Here is a 19,732-nt window from a genome sequence, read left to right as displayed (position 1 = left end):
TTCCCTGGCTTATTCTGCATTTTGCCTGATCTCCTCTTGATCTCTTGAAGAGTTCTGTACATTAATCTTTTGAATACTACCTCTGGTAATTCCAAGAATTCTCTTCCTCTGGGAGGTTTCCTGATTCTTTGTTTTGGTGGCTCGCTGATACCATCATGGTCTGCCTCTTTATGTTATTTGATATTGACCATTGTCTCCAAGCCATCAATGTTATTATATTTATTTATTTTATGTTTGCTCACTGTGTCTTAGCTTCTTGTTTTGTTTTGTTTTGATATGCCCAGATAGGCTGGTCATGTGTGCTAGTTTGGTTATTGGTTTCTTTGAAGCTTTCGTGTCCTGTCTCCAGGTGGTTAGAGCTATTACTAGGTATGCGAGCCCAGGAGTTTGTTTACTTTTCGTGTATGGATTCAGGTCAGGTGTCCAGGTCATTGGTCACTGAGTGTGTGATGTAGGCTCTCACCTACAGTCTTGGAGAGGCAAGGGTGATTGAAGTAGGCTCCGGTATCTGGCTGCAGTATGGGGTCATGCAGTGATTAAGGCAGGGGGCTGACTGCTGACTGTCAGTGTCTGAGTGGCAGGCATGTCCCTGTTCCCTAGAGCATGTAGGTAGGTGGGTTTTGTGCCTGGACTATGGGCACCTAATGCTTTTGTGTGTAAGGACTGGGAGTTACCACTTGTTCTTGGATCCTTGTCCTGTGTGGCACAGTGGAGTGGGTAGAGCCACCAGTCCTCAGTCCCCTAATGTGTGTAGGTGAGTATCCTGCTTAATGGGCCAGGCGATGTCAAATGCCATGAGTCTGCCACTCCCCTTATAGCTGATACAGATGAAAATAAGCCTCAGGTACATACCCTGTTTTTCTGTGCTAGTGAGGGACTGTACTGTTGAAATGGGGACACACAGATCTATGCAGGGGTGAAAGGCATTCCAATCTGTGGACCCCTCATGCCTATGCCTAGGCAAAGGAGCTGTGCTTGCCCTGAGTTCCTAGCTTAGGGGAGCTGGCAGATTATTTTTTCCTACTTGTTAATTTGTTCCCTCTCCAAAGCTGGGAGAATGGCTCAGGGAGCATGATGGGTCCTACTTCTGGCCCAGGGAGCTCAGCAATCACTGAAGCCGGACAGGGATCTGGAGCAGAGTGGGGAGGAGGCAAGTAAATGGGAGAGACGTACTTTCCAAAATGGGGGGGGGTTTGTTTGATCCACATGGTAGGTTAGATGCTGCTCATACTCATCTTTTGCCAATTTAGTACCATTTCTGGATGGTTCTGGGGGCCTGAGTAGGCTTTATGCCACTTGGTCTCTCCTGATGTGGAAAGCTACCACTTTCCTCACCCTCGCACTTCAGCCAATCCATCCTGCACAGTGCTGGTGCAGGCCAGGTCAGGTCTCACAACTCCTCACTGCTTCTGAACCATCTCTCCCTCCCCCTGCCACTCAGTTCTATTCCTCAACTTTGTCATTGATATTCAGAGCTCCTAGATTCACTTATTTTTTTGGTCTTTGTTGTAAGATGGACCACAGGAAGCATCTGACTACTCCGCCATCTTGGCTCTTCCTCTAACCCTAATATTCTTATAAGTTAGAAGCTTGTGCACATGTTATTTAAAGTTTTAATTTTACTTGACATGAGAATGTGTTAATTTTATTGATTTGTTGTTAATAGCTGCCCTTATATCCAGTCTAGAAACTTTCTTAATGTTTAAACTCTTTGAAAGTGTCTTTTAATCACTTTTCTTGCTGAATTTAATAAGCATGTAATCATTTAAAATTATCTACACTTTAACAAATTCATCTGTAAAGTGTCCCAGTGTCTGTAAAACACAAATGAGAGGGGAGGAAAAGTGTATTATCAGGTTTATGCCCATGGGCTAGATGGCAGATCTTCGGTATGACCTGTTTAATCAGCAAAAGAAGATGTCAGATGTTTCATTATTCCAGCAGTTGCTACTAATGACAGAGGATGGTGTTGGTATTTAACAGCTGTGGCTTTCTAATTGCTGGTCTGATGAGTCAAAGTCAACCAGCACCTGTTCAGAGAATGCGCAAAGAATCATAAAGCTAGGGATGTGTTCAAGCTTGAAATCTCAAGCAAACTCTAGACAGGGTGGATCCAGTGAAGTATCTCAGATGGCTGCTCACAAGCTTTTAATACTGCACATGCTACTCACCAAAGTAGGATGTAAAACATTTTCTTTAGAAACTATGTTATCCCAGTTGAGCTAGAGGTACCCTGAGACCATGGTCCTCAGTCCTCAGCTCAGTAATTTGGCCTCTCAGGGAGTTTGGATGTGTCTATGAAGGTTCCATGACCTGGCCTTGGTCAAGTTATGCTGGCTTACCCAGTATTGTGAACTGTCTTACCCTTCATCAAAGTTACCACTTTTCTATTGTCCAGTTAGTGTTTTTCTCTCCCCACTCTTCCTCTCCCTCGTAACCATCAAAGATTGTTTCTCTCTGTGTGTAAATCTTTTTATGAGTTTTTATAATAGCGGTCTCGTACAGTATTTGTCCTTTTGTGATTTACTTATTTCACTCAGCATAATGCCATTCAGATTCATCCATGTTGTGAGATGTTGCACAGACTCATCATTGTTCTTTATTGCTGCACAGTATTACGTTGTGCGTATGTGCCATAGTTTATCCATTTATCTGTTGATGGGCATCTAGGTTGTTTCCATCTTTTTGCTCTTGTGAACAATGCTGCAATGAGCACGGGAGTGAATATGTCTATTAGTGTGATGGCTCTTATTTCTCTAGGATATATTCCTAGGAGTGGGTTAGCTGGATTGTATCATATTTCTATTTCTAGCTTTTTAAGGAAGCACCCATATCATTTTCCAGTATGGTTGTACTATTTTACACCCCCACCAGCAGTGCCTAAGAGCTCTAATCTCCCCACAGCTTCTTCACATTTGTTATTTTCTGTTTTTTTGATTTGTGCCAGTAATATCAGGGTAAACAAAGTGATACTTTCACAATAGATCTCTACTCACTTGGAAAGATCAGGGTGGGTAGACATTGCTGTTGTTTACCTCCTTAATATATCTTTGGTAGATCTGGGACAAAATTCATTCATCCTTTTCTTACTATATATAAAACATAAAAACAATCAAATTCTTTCTGATAAATATTAAGATTTAAAAGCTACCTCAGAGTAAAATAATGACTACAATCTCTCCAATTCTTCAGGATAATTTTATACAATCCTATATAGGCTTCTTTTCATAAGAAGTGAAACCCTGGAAATGTTTGCTACCTTGAAAATGTTTATAGCGGCAGATAGAGTGTTACACCAGTAAGCCTCAGGCCCCAGATATGGCCTACTTCGGTAGGTACATTAAGGACCAGGCGAAAATCACAGACATATCATAGCAAAATGAAAATATTTGTAAGATTGAAAACATTACAAAAATAAATGGAGGCATTTACTAAATATCAAGATAACATCGAAATGGAAAACTACAGCAGACGGGTTCTTTAAGGCTGTTGCTTCTGATGTTGTACAGGGAACCCACACATGAGAAATCCTTGTAGCACTTATTAAAAATACAGATTTTTAGGATCCCTGGGAGACCTATTAAATCAGAACCTGAGATGTGGAATACATCAAGAATGTGTATTTTAACATATGCCTCAGGTGGTTCTTATGCATATCAAGATTATGAACCACTGATATAAGGTAAATAGAAAAGATACTTTGTGGAGATACATTAAAAAAGAATAACTGATTTTTAAAAAGTATATTCATAGTCTGTATACACTTTTTGCAATCTCTTTCCAGTGAGAGAACTTGACAACTAGTAACGATGTTTAATCTTGGTTCTTGCAAAATAAATATTAGGTGCATCTAACATGCTGGGCAGAGTGTGGGAATGAGCAGGAATCTGATTAGAAAAACAGTGGACTTTAATACTGAGCCCAAAATACTTAGATTGAAGAATGATATTTGCTCATGAGAAACCATCAAAAATATCTTTAAGAAAGTGGTCAGAGGTTTTGCTATTTCTTAATATTGTCCATATGTCTGATTAGCACTTTCAGTATGCTCAGCTTAAGTCAACAATTCTAATGGTACATAAAAAAAGAAGAAGGTTCTTTGGCAGGCATTTTCCATAAACTTTACAGAGTAGAAAAGGGAAAATAACTAACACTTTATACATCAAATACATTCCCAGTTTTCTAGGATTTATAATGTGTTACCTTCAAAGCCATACATCCTATATTATTTGTATTAGCAATATCAGCAAATGGCATCATTGGTCATTTGGGGCCCATATTACAGAGGCATAGTGAGGAGGCGGAAAGAGGGACTTGCTCCCTGCCCCCGCCAAGTCCAAGGGGTTGCCAGTGGTATCTGGGGATTGAACCACACTGTTTCACACCATCAGAGAGGGTGACATCACACGGTCTAGAGATACATCCAACCAAATTATAAAGAAATTGAGCTGCTCCAGAAGGCGAGTGCCTGCTTCAGCCATGTTTGGGTGTGCTGTCTGCTGCTGCAGCTCTCAGTGTCTACTGCAATGATTCACCAACCTGGAGGCACGGCTTGCACCGCCACAGCTGTGCCCCAGGTACCCCAGAACCTGCCTGGCAGTCCGCCTGCCACCCAGGACACTGACGCAGCTGTAAATTGCTGCTGAGTCAATCCATTTCATTGAGGGTTTTCCTCTTTTTTGCTGACTCTCTGCCTTACCCAAGCATGATGTCTTTCATTATCCAGGGGTTGATGGCTCCTGATAACATTTACAAAGTATGTGAGAACTGAAGCCTAGCCATTCTCACTTCTAAGGAACACTCAAGCTTTATTTCTTCCAAGACAGACTTGTTCATTCTTCTGGCAGTTCATGGTATACACAATATTCGTCACCAACCATAATTCAAAGGCACCAATTCTTCTTTGGTCCTCCTTAGTCACTGTTCAACTTTCACACGCAGAAGAGGTGATTGAAAATAGCATGGCTTGGAAAAGGCACACCTTAGTCCTCAAAGTCACATCTTAGCTTTTTAACACTCTAAAGAGGTCTTTTGCAGAACATTTGCCCAATGCAGTCATAGACTGATTTCCTGACTATTGCTTCCATGGATGTTAATTGTGGATCCAAGTAAAATGAAATCCTTGACAACTTCAATCTTTTCTCCGTTTATCATGATGTTGCTTATTGGTCCAGTTGTGAGGATTTTTGTTTTCTTTATGTTGAGGTGTAATCCATACTGAAGGCTGTAGTCTTTATCTTCATCAGTAAGTGCTTCAAGTCCTATTGGCTTTCAGCAAGCAAGGTTGTGTCATCTGCATATTGCAGGTTGTTAATGAGTCTTTATGCAATCCTGACGCTGTGTTCTTCATATAGTTCTGCTTCTCAGATTATTTGCTCAGCATACAGATTGAATAAGTATGATGAATGGATACAACCCTGATGCACATCTCTCCTGACTTTAAAACAGGCAGTACTCCTTGTTCTGTATGAACAACTGCCTCTTGGTCTATGTACAGCTTCCTGATGAGCACAATTAAGTGTTCTGGAATTCCCGTTCTTCACAATGTTATCTGTAATTTGTTTTGAGCCACACAATTGAATGCTTTTGCATAGTCAATAAAACGCAGGTAAACATCTTTCTGGTATTCTCTGCTTTCAGCCAAGATCCATCTGACATCAGCAATGATATCCTCTGTTACAAGTTCTGTTCTGAATCCAGCTTGACTTTCTGGAAGTTCTCTGTGGATATACTGCTGCAACTGTTCTTGAATGATCTTCAGCAAAACTTTACTTGTGTGTGATATTGTTCAATAATTTCCTCATTCTGTTGGATCACCTTTCTTTGAAATGGACACAAATATAGATCTCTTTCAGTTAGTTGGCCAGGTAGCACTCTTCCACATTTTTTGGCATAGATGAGTGAACACTTTCAGTGCTGCATCCCGTTAAAGAAACATCTCAACTGGTATTCCTCAATTCCTAGAGATTTGTTTTTCACCAATGCCTTCAGAGCATCTTGGACTTCTTCCTTCAATACCATGGGTTATTAATCATATGCTACCTTCTGAAATAGCTGAAGATCAACCAATTCTTTTTGGTGCAGTGACTCTGTGTATTCCTTCCATCTTCTTTTGATGCTGTGTTGCTCAATTTTTTGCCAATAGAATCCTTCAATATTGCAACTTGAGGCTTGAATTTTTTCTTCAGTTCTTTCAGCGTGAGAAATGCTTAGCGTCTTCCTCCCTTTTGGTTTTCTAACTCCAGTTCTTTATACATTTCATAATAATACTTTACTTTGTCTTCTCAAGCTGTACTTTGAAATCCTCTCTTTGCCTCTTTTATGTAATCATTTCTTTCATTCTCTTTAGTTACTCTATGATCCACAGCAAGTTTCAGTCTCTTGTGACAACCATTTTCTTTTCTTTTCTTTCTTTCTTGTCTTTTTAATGACCTTTTGCTTTCTTCATGTATGATGTCCTTGATGTCATCCCACAACTCTTCTGGTCTTCGATCATGAGTGTTCAGTGGGTCAAATCTATTATTGAGATGTTCTCCAAATTCAGGTGGGATATAATCAAGTTTGTATTTTGGCTGTCATGGACTTGTTTTAAGTTTTTTCAGCTTCATCTTGAATTTGTAAATGAGCAATTGATGGTCTTTTCTGCAGTCATCCCCTGGACTTGTTCTGACTGATCATATTGAGCTTTTCCATCATCTCTTTTGCAGATGTAGTAAATTTAATTCCTGTGTTTTCTATCTGGTGAGATAAACTTGTATAGTTGCCATTCATGTTGCTGAAAAAAGGTATTTTGCAGTGAATAAGTTGTTGGCCTTGCATAATTCTACTATGTGATCTCAGGTGTTATTTTTATCACCCAGGCCATATTTTCCAACTACTGATCCATCTTCTTCGTTTCCACCTTTCTCTCACTCTAATCACCAGTAATTATCAATGCATCTTGATTGCATGTTTGATCAGTTTCAGACTGCAGAAGTGGTAAAAATCTTCAATTTCCTCATTTTTGGCAGTAGTGGTTGTTGCATAAATTTAAATAATAGTTGTATTAACTGGTATTCCTTGTAGGTGAATAAATATTATTTAATCACTGACAGTATTGTACTTCAGGATAGATCTTGAAATTTTCTTTTTGGCAATGAATGAATTTGTCATTCCTGGCATAGTAGACTATATGATTGCCTGATTAAAAATGGCCAGTACCAGTCCATTTCAGCTCACCAGTGCCTAGAATATTGATCTTTATGTGTTCCATTTCATTTTTGATGACTTCCAATTTTCCTAAATTCATAATTTGGACGTTCCACGTTTCAATTATAAATGGAAGTTTGCAGCTCCTTCTTTTGATTTTGAGTCATACCACATCAGTAAATGAAAGTCCCAAAAGGTTTACTTCATGCACATCATTAAGATTGACTCTACTTTGAGGAGATAGCTCTTTCCCAGTCATATTTTGAGTACCTTCCAACCTGAGGCACTCATCTTCCAGCACTATATCAGACAATGTTCTGCTAGTGATCATAAACTTTTTGCTGGCCAGTTCCTTCAGAAGTAGACTGTCAGGTAGGCCCTTCATCCTGGTCTGTCTTTGTCTGGAAGTTCTGCTGAAACCTGTCCAACATGTGTGACCTTGCTCGTATTGGAAATACAGATGGAATAGCTGCTAGCATCACAGCAGGACACAAGCCACCACAGTTCTACAAACTGACAGATGTGTGATGGTTTGGAGATTTACAGTGTCTATAAGCTCAAAAAAAAAAAATTTTTTTTTATAAGCTCATTAAAGATCCTGAAATTTCTGCTTTCAGTATTTATGTCTATGTTTAATATGTTTAGAAACCAGAGTTTCTAAAATTATATGACTAAAGTTCCCTTAAAAAAAAAAAAGTGTTTGAATTGGAAATGATAATCTTAGGAAGGAGTCAGCAAACTATGGGTCATGGGCCAAATTTAAACTTTCCTTCCCAAATTGTCAATAAAGTTTTATTGGAACATAGCCATGCCCAATTGTTTACATACTGTCTATGACTGTTTTCCTTTACAAAAGGTGTTGAGAAGTTGCAATAGAGACCTTATGGCCTGAAAAACCTAAAATATTTACTTTCTGACCCTTTACAGAAAATAATATGCTGACCTCTTATCTAAAGGACGTAGAGAACACTTACAATGAAACAGCATAGAGGGAAAAAGAAACGCAGCAGAAACTGAAGGAAAAGTTTCAAAAAAATCTTTTCATTTTAACAAACATGGCCACCAAATTTTTGCATATTTCTCAGTCAGTTGTCTAACTAGAGTAAGTAGTTTTCCACTACTCCATTTTCACATTCAAACTTGCCTTTAGGTAAATTGGGTATAACCAAATCTCCAACACCTTTTAAAGAATTTACTGTTTTTTTTTTTATATATCTCACAGATAGGGAGATTGCCTTTATCACTTATCTTTACTACTGTTTCTCTTATTTATAGTTCATAATACTGTGTAAATAATATTTTTTAAGAATAAGAATCTTCTGCTCTAAGGTGAGTTAATATATTCCACAATACAGAGAAAAAAAAGCAAAATCTTAAATCCAGTCTTGACAAATAAAATGAGCCCTTTCTCTCAAATTTAATTCCATCTTTTTTTTAGTCAGACTAATCTTTTCTATGACAGCTTTGAGAAGTAAATTTCAGTTAATTTTAATTAGAATACACTTCTATTGAGAAAATTATGATTAGTTTATCATTCTGAATCCTATCATGTGATAAGTTATAAAATCATACAGTTAATTATACAAATTAAAGCAATTCCTTTTCATGGAATTCCTTTATAATACCTCATAATTTAAAGTGTCATAAAATACTAGGAAACTTGTCTTAGGAAAGGCACGAGGAGGTAGTTCTTCTTTTGTTATCATCACCATCATCAACATCAGTAGCACTATCATTAATAATAAATTATATGCATATATATATTTATATATATTATACATATATAAATACAGATGTTGAATACAAAAACATCGAGAAGTCAAATTATTTCTGCTGGAGAAAATTATACAGCTCATTGGTTGAAGAAGGGACCAAGAGGGTGGCTTTCTCCTGAGTACTGTGGGAACCCCCTCAACACAATGCCTGATAGCCCATCTTTGCTCCCCTTTTTTCCTCTTTTTATGTATTATAAATTCCCTTGGAGGTCTCATCCAGTCACATCCTTTAACTACTAACTGTCTTCTCCATATTTATATCAACTGTCAAAACTTTCCTCCCAAATTGCAAATATATATCCAATAGTCACTGATGTCTAATAAGCATTTTAACTAAAACTGTCCAAAATGAACTCTAAATCCTCCTTGGAAACTACCCTTCCTGTATCCTTACACATCTAATTTATGCAATCTGTCCCTCTAATGCCTCACTTGAAAGTTATTTGAATAATCCTTTCAATCTCACATTCAATTTGTCTGCAAATTCTGTTTGTTCTGCCTTCAAAGTATGTCATCCAGGCTCTGAATGCATATCACCTCACATCTGAGATTCCTGGTACAAGTCACCGTCATCTTTCATCTAGGTTTTGCAATAGTCCATCATCTGTCCTTCCCACATCTATCTTTTTCCTGCTTCAGTCAGTTCTCAATATAGTATCCAGAGGAATTCTGCTAAAACATGTCACATTTTGTCACGATGCTTAAAATCCTCCAATGGCTTCCTATCTAACTGTGATAAATTGCCAGATAATTTGCCAGTGTTTTTACAATGACTTACAAGCCCTATGTTTTCTGGCCTTTCTCACCTATTTCAACTAATATTTTATTACTTCCTCTCCCTCTGTTCTAACTTCCTTGCCTGCCTTGCTTGCTCTTAGGAAAAAAAAAAGAAAAAAACACGAACAAATAAAAAAACCCAACAACAAACAAAACCCAGGCATACACTACCTCTGAACTTTAGCCATTACTACTGTTCCCAGTTTCTGGTATACTCTTTCTCTAGATATCAACAAGGCTCACAACAAACTTGAGGTCTTTATTTAAATATCACCTTATCTGAGGAATTTCTTGATCGAACTATTTAAAATTGTGTCTCCCGCACGAACCTCCCACTGGTGTACATACTTCTTCTCCTGCTTACCTTGCTTATTTTTCACGATAGCACTTACCACCATGTAACAGATCATATATATTTAACATATTTTATTTTATTTACCCTCCCACTAGAGGGATTGTTGTCTCTTTTGTTCACCATTATATCCCCAGCTCCTAGAACAGTGCCTGGCATATAGAAATTTGTTAAACCACTAAAACAATTGTGTTCCCTTTATAAATGTTGGCACTGGGTTGGGTTCTATAAATGTCAGCAAAAAATGGGTAGAAAGAATAGTTCATGGAAAAATACAAGAAAGAATATTAAATAATTGAATCTATTCAAAGTTGTAACAGAAGGGAACCTATCATTGTGACTTTTCAAGCAAAGATGGACTATCAGGCATTGTGTTGAGGGGGTTCCCACAGTACTCAGGAGAAAGCCACCCTCTTGGTCCCTTCTTCAACCAATGAGCTGTATAATTTTCTCCAGCAGAAAGACTTCTTGATGTTTTTGCATTCAACATCTGTATTAATGGAAATGCACAGAAATAAATTGAGGTCACAAGCACACAGATGACAAAGCATTGATTTTGCTTTTCCAAAGTAAAAATGCTTTCATAAGAGTAAATAAAACTCTTTGTGGACAATTTACAAATGAAATATATGAGACTGGCTTTTTCTAAACTGTATATTGATTTGATGGTCATAAATACATTTGCTTGTCAATACAGTGTGATCACTCCTCAAAATCTTTATGAAACTACAAAAAGACATAACTACCCAGTTAAATTTAAGTGAAACATTATTTATGTTGGATTAGCATTATGAGGCAGACTTCTTTGTAAAGCCTGAATAGAAAATGTCATGTCTAGACATTTTTCTAGTGCTCTTTTAATCTCACCAAAATGGAAGGACTTTATGCTACCCGAGTTTATCAACTTTACTAATTTTGTCAAGGCTGATGTTAATTATGAGAAAAGATTTCCTTACATAAAGACACAATCTAAACATAACAAGGGTTAGATGGAAGCAATATCAAAGACCAGTTGACTTTTATGTAGTACTTGCTATATGGGAGATTCTATTCTAAGTGTTTTGATAATTAACTCCTTGGATCAGATAAATTCCATGAGACCTTATACTTAATTTTATAAACTCAATAATTTGGCTCTTACAAATATATATTTTATACTTCTCAAAAAAGTAATTAAAAAATTTAAAAAAATCATTTAAAAAATTAGTCCCAAGTTTAGTCAAAATAGAAATTTAGTGCCATAATGCTTTTATACATTTGATACTTTTGCTTTTGCATTTTAGGTAACTAGATGAATTAGGAGATTTCTCCTAAGCTGTGTAACCTTGTTTCATTGCTGCCCACTGCATGTTCTTAGCTGCTCGTGAGAAACATTATTGTGTCTTTCTAACTTTGGGGAAATCTTATGCTTGTGTTATTTAAATGCCCCTCAAGCCAACGTGACAGAAGAGCAATAGATGGCAAAGTACCAGAACTTGGTAGCTCTCAAACCCCGATTCAATGATGAATATTAAATAATCCTTTTGAGATCCCTTGCTGGAAGATTCTCTGTGGTTAATTCCAAGAACAGTGCCTTCAAAGATGAGGAAGCAGTTGGCAGTAAATATTCTGATTAAGACTACCATTATAGATAGTCCTCTTTCTCATAGGTCGTAGAAGGAGGCCCTTGGATATATGGGCATTTGGTGTTTATTCTTTAGGCAGGTACTCAGAGATATATGATGGCCTTCACATACTTTCTGTCAAGTCCAACACAACAACTAATATTATCAGACATAGCTATGAAAAAAGAGAGTTTAGTGAAAAAGAATATGTAATAAAGATTAAGACAGGATAATTTCTGAAGTATTTGATTCTGAAGATAAATCTTTTGAGGTGTATTCATGATAAAATTATTGAAGGCAATTGCAACTAATGTAAATGTTTAAGGAATCACTAGATCAGAACTCCTTTTAAAATTAGTAATAGAATTCAGAAACATTTACTTGGATATCTTGGTTTAAAGTACACATTAAAACAGTTTTAGATGAAGTGTAACAATTTAATTATATTCTAATGTATTCTTTTTAATGTATTCCTAGGGCCATAGACAGATTTAACCAAGAAGTATAATTTCAATTATAATATGCACTTAAATTTCAAATTGAATTTAATATGTGGGAAGCAGAACTCAAATACAATACAGTGGCAATAAATATTCCATAAGGATAATCCTGAGAAATGATTGAGACTTTTGAAACTGTTATCTAGGATATGTTTTTTAATACGGAGAGTTTGAAATAATAAAAACACTTTATGTTTATTTCATAATATTTCTTGTGTCTTTTTTTTTTTTTAAGTAGATTTATGATGTTAAAGACATGTATACCTCAGCTATCTAATTTACATCTGGCTTTTGTTATCCTGGTCCTTTTACAAGCCGTTGTCTGTCTTAGGACATCTACCCTGGAAAAATAAAGGAGAACAATTAAACCTAAGTTTTAAGAAAATGGCTTTTATATGTATTTTGAGGAGCCCTAGTGGCACAGTTTCTATGAGTCGAAATTGACTTGATGGCAATGGGCTTGTTTTTTTTTGTTTTTGGTGACACAGTGGTTAAAAGCCTGGCTGCTAACTGAAAGGTTGGTAGTTCAAACCCACCAGCCGCTCCTCAGGGGAAAGATGTGACTGTCTGCTTCACTAAAGATTACAGCCTTGAAAACCCTATGGGGCAGTTCCATTCTATCGTATAGGGTTGCTATGAGTTGGAATAGATTCAACAGCAATAGGTTTGGTTTATGTGTATTAGGGTACATAATTATTTTTTATAACAAACACACACACAAGTGCTTTTTAACACTTTAAAGAGGTCTTTTGCAGTGTATTTACCCAATGCAATATGTTGTTTGATTTCTTGACTGCTGCTTCATGAGTTGTGGATCCAAGTAAAATGAAATCCTTCATAACTTCAATCTTTTCTCCATTTATCATGATGTTGGTTATTAGTCCAGTTGTGAGGATTTTTGTTTTATTTATGCTAAGGTGCAATTCGTACTGAAGGCTGTGGTCTCTGATCTTCATCGTTAAGTGCCTCAAGTCCTCTCCAATTTCAGCAAGCAAGGTTGTGTCATCTGCATATTGCAGGTTGTTAATGAGTCTTTCTCCAATCCTGATGCAGCATTCTGCTTCCTGTGGTCCAATTTGCTGGATTATTTTCTCAACATAGAGATTAAGTGAGTATGGTAAAAGAATAGTTGGAAAATATGTCTTTCATGATAGACATGATGCAAAAAATTGAGAAAATTTTGCAAGACCAACGACTTATTCATTGGAAATACCTTTTCTCAACAACATAAATAGTGAGTATACACGTGGACCTCACTGGATGGGATACACTGGAATCAAATCAACTACATCTGTGGAAAAAGATAATAAGGAAGCTCAATATCATCAGTTAGAGCAAGGCCCAGGGCTGACTGTGGAACAGACCATCAATTACTCATATGCAAGTTCAAGTTGAATCTGAAAGAAATTAAAACAAGTCCACAAGAGCCAAAGTACAATCTTGAGTATATTCCACCTGAATTTAGAGACCATCTCAAGAACAGATTTGATGCATTTAACACTAATGACCAAAGACAAGTCAAGTTTGGGAAGACATCAAGGACATCATACATGAAGAAAGCAAAAGGTCATTAAAAAGACAGAAAAAAAAAAAAAAAGACCAAAATGGATGTCAGAAGAGACTCTGAAACTTGCTCTTGAATGTAGCATAGCTAAAGCGAATGGAAGAAAGGGTGAAGTAAAAGCTGAACAGAAGATTTCAAAAGGCAACTTGAGAAGGTAAAGTACTATGGTGAAATATGCAAAGACCTGGAGTTAGAAAACCAAAAGAGAGGTACATGCTTGGCGTTTCTCAAGTTGAAAGAACTGAAGAAAAATCCAAGTCTTGATTTGCAATATTGAAGGACTCTATGGGCAAAACACTGAATGATGGAGGAAGCATCAAAAAAAGACAGAAGGAGTACATGGAGTCACTGTACCAAAAAGAATTGGTTGACAGTCAACCATTTCAGGAGGTAGCATATGATCAAAAACTAATAGTACTGGAGGAAGAAGTCCAAGCTGCACTGAAGGCACTGGCAAAAAACAAGGCTTCAGGAATTGATGGAATACCAACTGAGATGTTTCAACAAATGGATGCAACATTCACTCATTTATGCCAAGAAATTTGGAAGAGAGCTGCCTGGTCAACCAACTAGAAAAGATGCATATACATGCCTATTCCAAAGAAAGGTGATCCAACAAAATGCAGAAATTATCAAGCAATATCATTATTATTACCTGCAAGTAAAATTACGCTGAAGATAATTCAAAAGAAGTTGTAGCAGTATATCCACAGGGAACTGGCAGAAATTCAGGCTGAATTCAGAAGAGGACATGGAATGAGTGATATCATTGCTGATGTCAGATCCTGGCTGAAAGCAGCGAATACTGGAAATATGTATACCTGTGTTATATGGACTATGCAAAAGCATTCAGCTGTGTGGCTCATAACAAATTATGGATAACATTGCAAAGAATGGGAATAACTGTGCTCATGCAAACTCTGTACATAGACAAAGAGGCAGTTGTTTGAACAGAACAAGGGGATACTACATGGCTTAAAACCAAAAGAGGTATGTCTTTGGTGGGTTCTTTAGAGAAGCAAAACCAATGAGTTGTATGTATACACAGAGAGAGATTTATCTCAAGGAAATGGCTCATGTGGTTGTAGAGGCTGGCAAGTCCCAAGTCCGTGAATCAAGTGTCAGGCTGGAGGCTTCTCCTGACTCACATAATTGCAGTGGCTGAAGAACCCAAGATCGATAGGTCAGATGGCAGGCCACTGGCTCACAGGCTGTGGAGGCCAACAAATCCCAAGGTAGGCAATCAGTATGGCAGACTGCTGGCTCAAATCCCTAGAACTGGAGGCCAGATGATGATGATCCAGATGCAGGATCCACAGCAAGCAAGCAAGTTTTGCTAGAATGTCCATATGTATATTGGACGCAGGCCACATCCCTGAGGAAACTCCCCTTACAACTAATTGGTGATCACAGCATGGAGGATGACTACATTATTAAGAAACTGCCAAATTACATCATTATATAACTGCCAAACTACATTATTACATAACTGCCCAACTACATCATTATATAACTGCCAAATCACAGAGAATCATGGCCCAGCCAAGTTGACACACAACCTTAGCCATCAGAAGATGTGTGTCAGGGGTGTATCCTTTCACCATACTTATTCAATCTGTATGCTGAGCAAATAATCCTCCTGTTTACATTTTATGATTATACATTAAAATGTGAAAATTAAGAAGCAAATGTAGAAAGTAACTTTAAAGTGATCTCTTTAGACTCATATTCAGTATTGATGATGAAGGTATTCTTTAAACAAAGATCCCTTTTCATTAAGAATTTAGTTGACAACATCAACTCAGTTTACACACCAAAGAGTTTCCAGCTGAGTGTGCATTTAAATTAAACCAAGGTCATGAAATACTTTTTGTACAAATTTTTAAATGGGAAATTAACTTGCTCTGTAAAGTTTCACCTAATGCACGATAGAAAAAAAAAATATGTATTTGTGTTTGCTTATATAACATAAAGAAACTGTGGAAAGATATAGAGGAAACTAATAGTGGTTGGGCTGCACAGGGAACAGAAATGGAAGAAAACCTGCTTATGCTTTTTTATATGTTTACCTTTGAATCATGTGATATTATTAAAAATACTAAATTAAAAAGTACAGTTAAAATTATAGTAAACTTACACTGTGCAGGTCTCAATTAAAACCTTTCAATGATTCTTCCTCTTAAGATTTTAAACTTTTTAATTTCACCTTACAAATGTGCTTGATCACAGAAAGAAGAAAATAAAAGTGCGAGATCTTCTGCTTAAATCATCCAGCAGTACTTTTTACATATTCAGAACTGACTTTGCCAAAATAAAAAGAGGAAATATGAACAATCATAACCTTTTCAAAGCAAAATTGAAACCCTAAAGGTTGTGGAAGGAAAGAGTTGAGAGTGGAAAATTCATTGTACTCTTTAGGGTTTGATATACTTCTGGTATTTCAAAGCTCTATTACTCTCACTTAAACCCTTTAAGTTGTTATTGAAATTTATTTTCAACATCTTGCTTATGCTAGAACTTGTGACATTTGACGCATGCAATCTTTTTCACATTCAATAATTTATGGGTCAGATCACTGGTCCTCATGACCAAATTGCTTAATTGAATTCTTCCTTGGCTCAACATCAAAGTATGGTTGAAGTAGGAGCCTTTGATACATTTGAAAGCAATTTGAATGTTTTGTTTATTTTAGCATTATATTCCCTGTCTGACAACTCATAATGGCTTGGTAAAATGTATATCATGTTTATAATTAAAAAGAAAAAGATGAGTATTCCATAACTTTTTATGAGTAACGGGAGTTTAAATATTTAAGCTAATTTGGTTTCTTCCCCTGTGAAGTTTTAGAAAATAATTTTACCCTTAAAATTATATTAATCTTAAAAATAAGAATAAGCATATCCAAAATCTAGAATATAGATTTCTTTGTTCGGCCCTTTACAAGAAAGTAGACCTGCTTAATATATTATCATCCACTATTACCTCTCAGCACAGTTGAGGGTCATGGGTTGAAAACTATTGTAGTGCCATGAAATGCTGTATTTTGATACTGGAAGCCTTAAAAATATTAAGAAGTATTATGTTCCACATTATCCATAACAGTTTATAGGAATTCTTGTCTAGAATAGAATGAGCACCCTCCTTCACCCAGATTTATATCATCTCCTTGCAACAAATATGATTCTTTTAGAAACCTGATTGGCTCTTTCAAACTGGAAGGCGTGTCTAGAAATGGAACAATTTTCTGGATTTAGAACTTGGTTTGTTTTCTTTTTTGTGATTGTTGATTTTACGATGGCAATCTCATTGCCCATTCTACAAATCTGCAAATGCAAGTTCTGACTTAAGGGTGGGTCTAAGCAGAAATTTGGATAGAGAAAGGAGAGCACAACTGCAGTGAGAAATCTCTCTAGTTTAATTTCAGCTTTCAAAGTGGAACATTCTAATAGAAATAATGTGTCTTTCTTCCTTGGAATCTGTTTCATAAGTTGAAATCACAAGCAGCTAACAGAAGTAGAAAAGTGGAGTAGTATGGTGTCGATTCCAAACCTGATGATTTGGGTTTGAGTCCAGGATCCTAGTCTGATAAGCTTAAGACCTGCTGTAAGTCACCCATCCTCTGTAAGTTGTGTTCCTAAGCATTAGCACAGTGAGTCAGAAGCCAGAAGCTTGGCCTTAAACCCCAGCTCTATCCTGTTGTTGCCTCAATGTCCTCCTGTGCAAAAAGAGGTTAATATTAGTAGTTAACCTCATAGGGTATTGGGAAGATTACATGAATATGTTCCAGAGAGTAAAATCTCCATAAGTCTTATGTTTTAACTATTATTATATTAGTCTGTAAATTTAATTATGAATCTGTTTACCTCAACTAATAGAATACTTGTGAAAGTATTTTGTAAAATGTAAAGCGTTATTGAGATACGAGGCACTGTCTTTATTATAATATTTAATGGGGTAAGTTAGCAGGAAAGGGGTGGGGGAGAGGGCAGAGAGTGGAGACATGATGAGCCTGGTTTAGAAATGATGTGTCCTAAATAGTAGGAAGTGTCAAAAAACAAAACAAAACAAAACAAACATCGTCTTCAATTGATTCCTACTCATAGCAACCCTATAGGACAGAGTAGAAGTGCCTCACAAGGTTTCCAAAGAGCAGCTGGTGGATTCAAACTGCCGATCTTTTGGTGAGCAGCCAAGTACTAAACCACTGCGCCACTATGGTCCCAAATAAGACCTGTAGAGGTAGATAAATGTGAGATTTACTCTCTCGTAATGTTCAAAAATAACACCTCAAAGCCTCTTCATTTGCCAAATGGGGATATTAATAACTACCATGCAAAATTGTCACGAAGATCAAAAGATACAATGTTGATATAGTGTCTGGGACAAGCTATATGCTCAGTCTGTTAATTTGTGAGTCACCGTTAATTATTTTTACAATTAAAGCTGCTTGTGCAATTAAAAAAAAAATCGGCTTTAAACTGTCCATAAGCTAACATAAGTGGTATCCTCTACCTGAAGCTTCTAGTACCTAGTCTAAGGCAAGCTTGAATATTTAATAATAAGGAGAGTTTAACATTTTAATTATTGACTGTAGACTAAATATGTCAGAGCTTAAATTTAGTAGCTCCTGCTAAACTCAGAAGTTCAAGTAGAATATGTAGAATATCTATCTGTTAATCTATCAGGTCCCTAATCAAAACCAAACCCATTACCGTCAAGTCAGGTCCAACTCATAGTGACCCTGTAGGACAGAGTAGAAATGCCCCATAGAGTTTCCAAGGAGCGGCTGGTGGATTGGAACTGCTGACCTTTTGGTTAGCAGCCATAGCTCTTAACCACTGCACCACCAGGGCTCTCTCAAGTCCCTAGGTGGCATAAATGGTTTGCTCTCTACTGCTAACCTAAAGGTTGGCAGTTTGAACCAGGGCTCCGAATTGGTTCCTCCTGGTTCAGTCATGGCCAAGGAAGTGAAATGAGAACAGACCTGAATTTTTAAAATTTGTATAAACTGAAATGATAATCAGAACAGGAAAAATTATTGGTCAAAACCCTGCTAGAAACTTAAATCTCTTAGAAAGTAAGGGCACCCTATGCATAGCAGAAAATGTCTAGCCCATCATATTCTGAGCAAAATTGGAGCCGTTCTACTCTGTAACTTGTGGGGTCACTATGACTTGAACTTGAGGGCAACTAACAAAAGCAACAACAAATCTATTTATCAATCTATATAACCTGGTATATATGAAGTTCTGATTGTAGTGAAGACTAAAAGACAATATTTACAAAATAAAAAGTCTCATAGAAAATGCAGAGCCCTAGGTTCATGTTAAGGTGGCAGAAAGGAGCTTTAAGGGACGTAAATTATTTTTATTTTATTTTTAATGGAATTCAGATAAAGGTTTACAAAACAAACTAGTTTCTCATTAAACTGTAAGTATACACATTGTTGTATGACATTGGTTAACAACCCCTTGACATGTCAACACTCTCCCTTCTCAGACCTGGGTTCCCTATTACCAGCTTTCCTGTTCCCTCCTACCTTCCAGTCCCTGCCCTCGGGCTGGTGCACCCCTTTAGTCTTGCTTTGTTCCATGGGCCTGTTCAATCTTTAGCTGAAGGGTGAACCTCAGGAGTGGCCTCATTACTGAGCTGAAAGGGTGTCCAGGGGCCATACTGTCAGGGTTTCTCCAATCTCTCTCAGACCAGCAAGTCTGGTCTTTCTTTTTGAGTAAGGGGTGTAAACTATTACGGTGTGGATTGTGCACCCTTACTTTTGCTTATCTTGCTGACTTCATTCTGCCCCAGATACCGGGCAGCTTCACATCAGACCTGATGTTAGATGGAAGGACATCAAATAATTAGTCATTATAATTTTTTCCACTTATGAGCATCTCCTACTAATACATATAGCTAAAGGTTGGCTCACAAAAGAAAGTTAAGCAGCTGAACTACAAAAGCCACCAACATTCTAG

This window comes from Loxodonta africana, chromosome 8 (genome assembly GCF_030014295.1).
Source record: "Loxodonta africana isolate mLoxAfr1 chromosome 8, mLoxAfr1.hap2, whole genome shotgun sequence".
Classification (NCBI taxonomy): Eukaryota; Metazoa; Chordata; class Mammalia; order Proboscidea; family Elephantidae; genus Loxodonta; species Loxodonta africana.
This window is presented reverse-complemented; position numbering follows the sequence as displayed.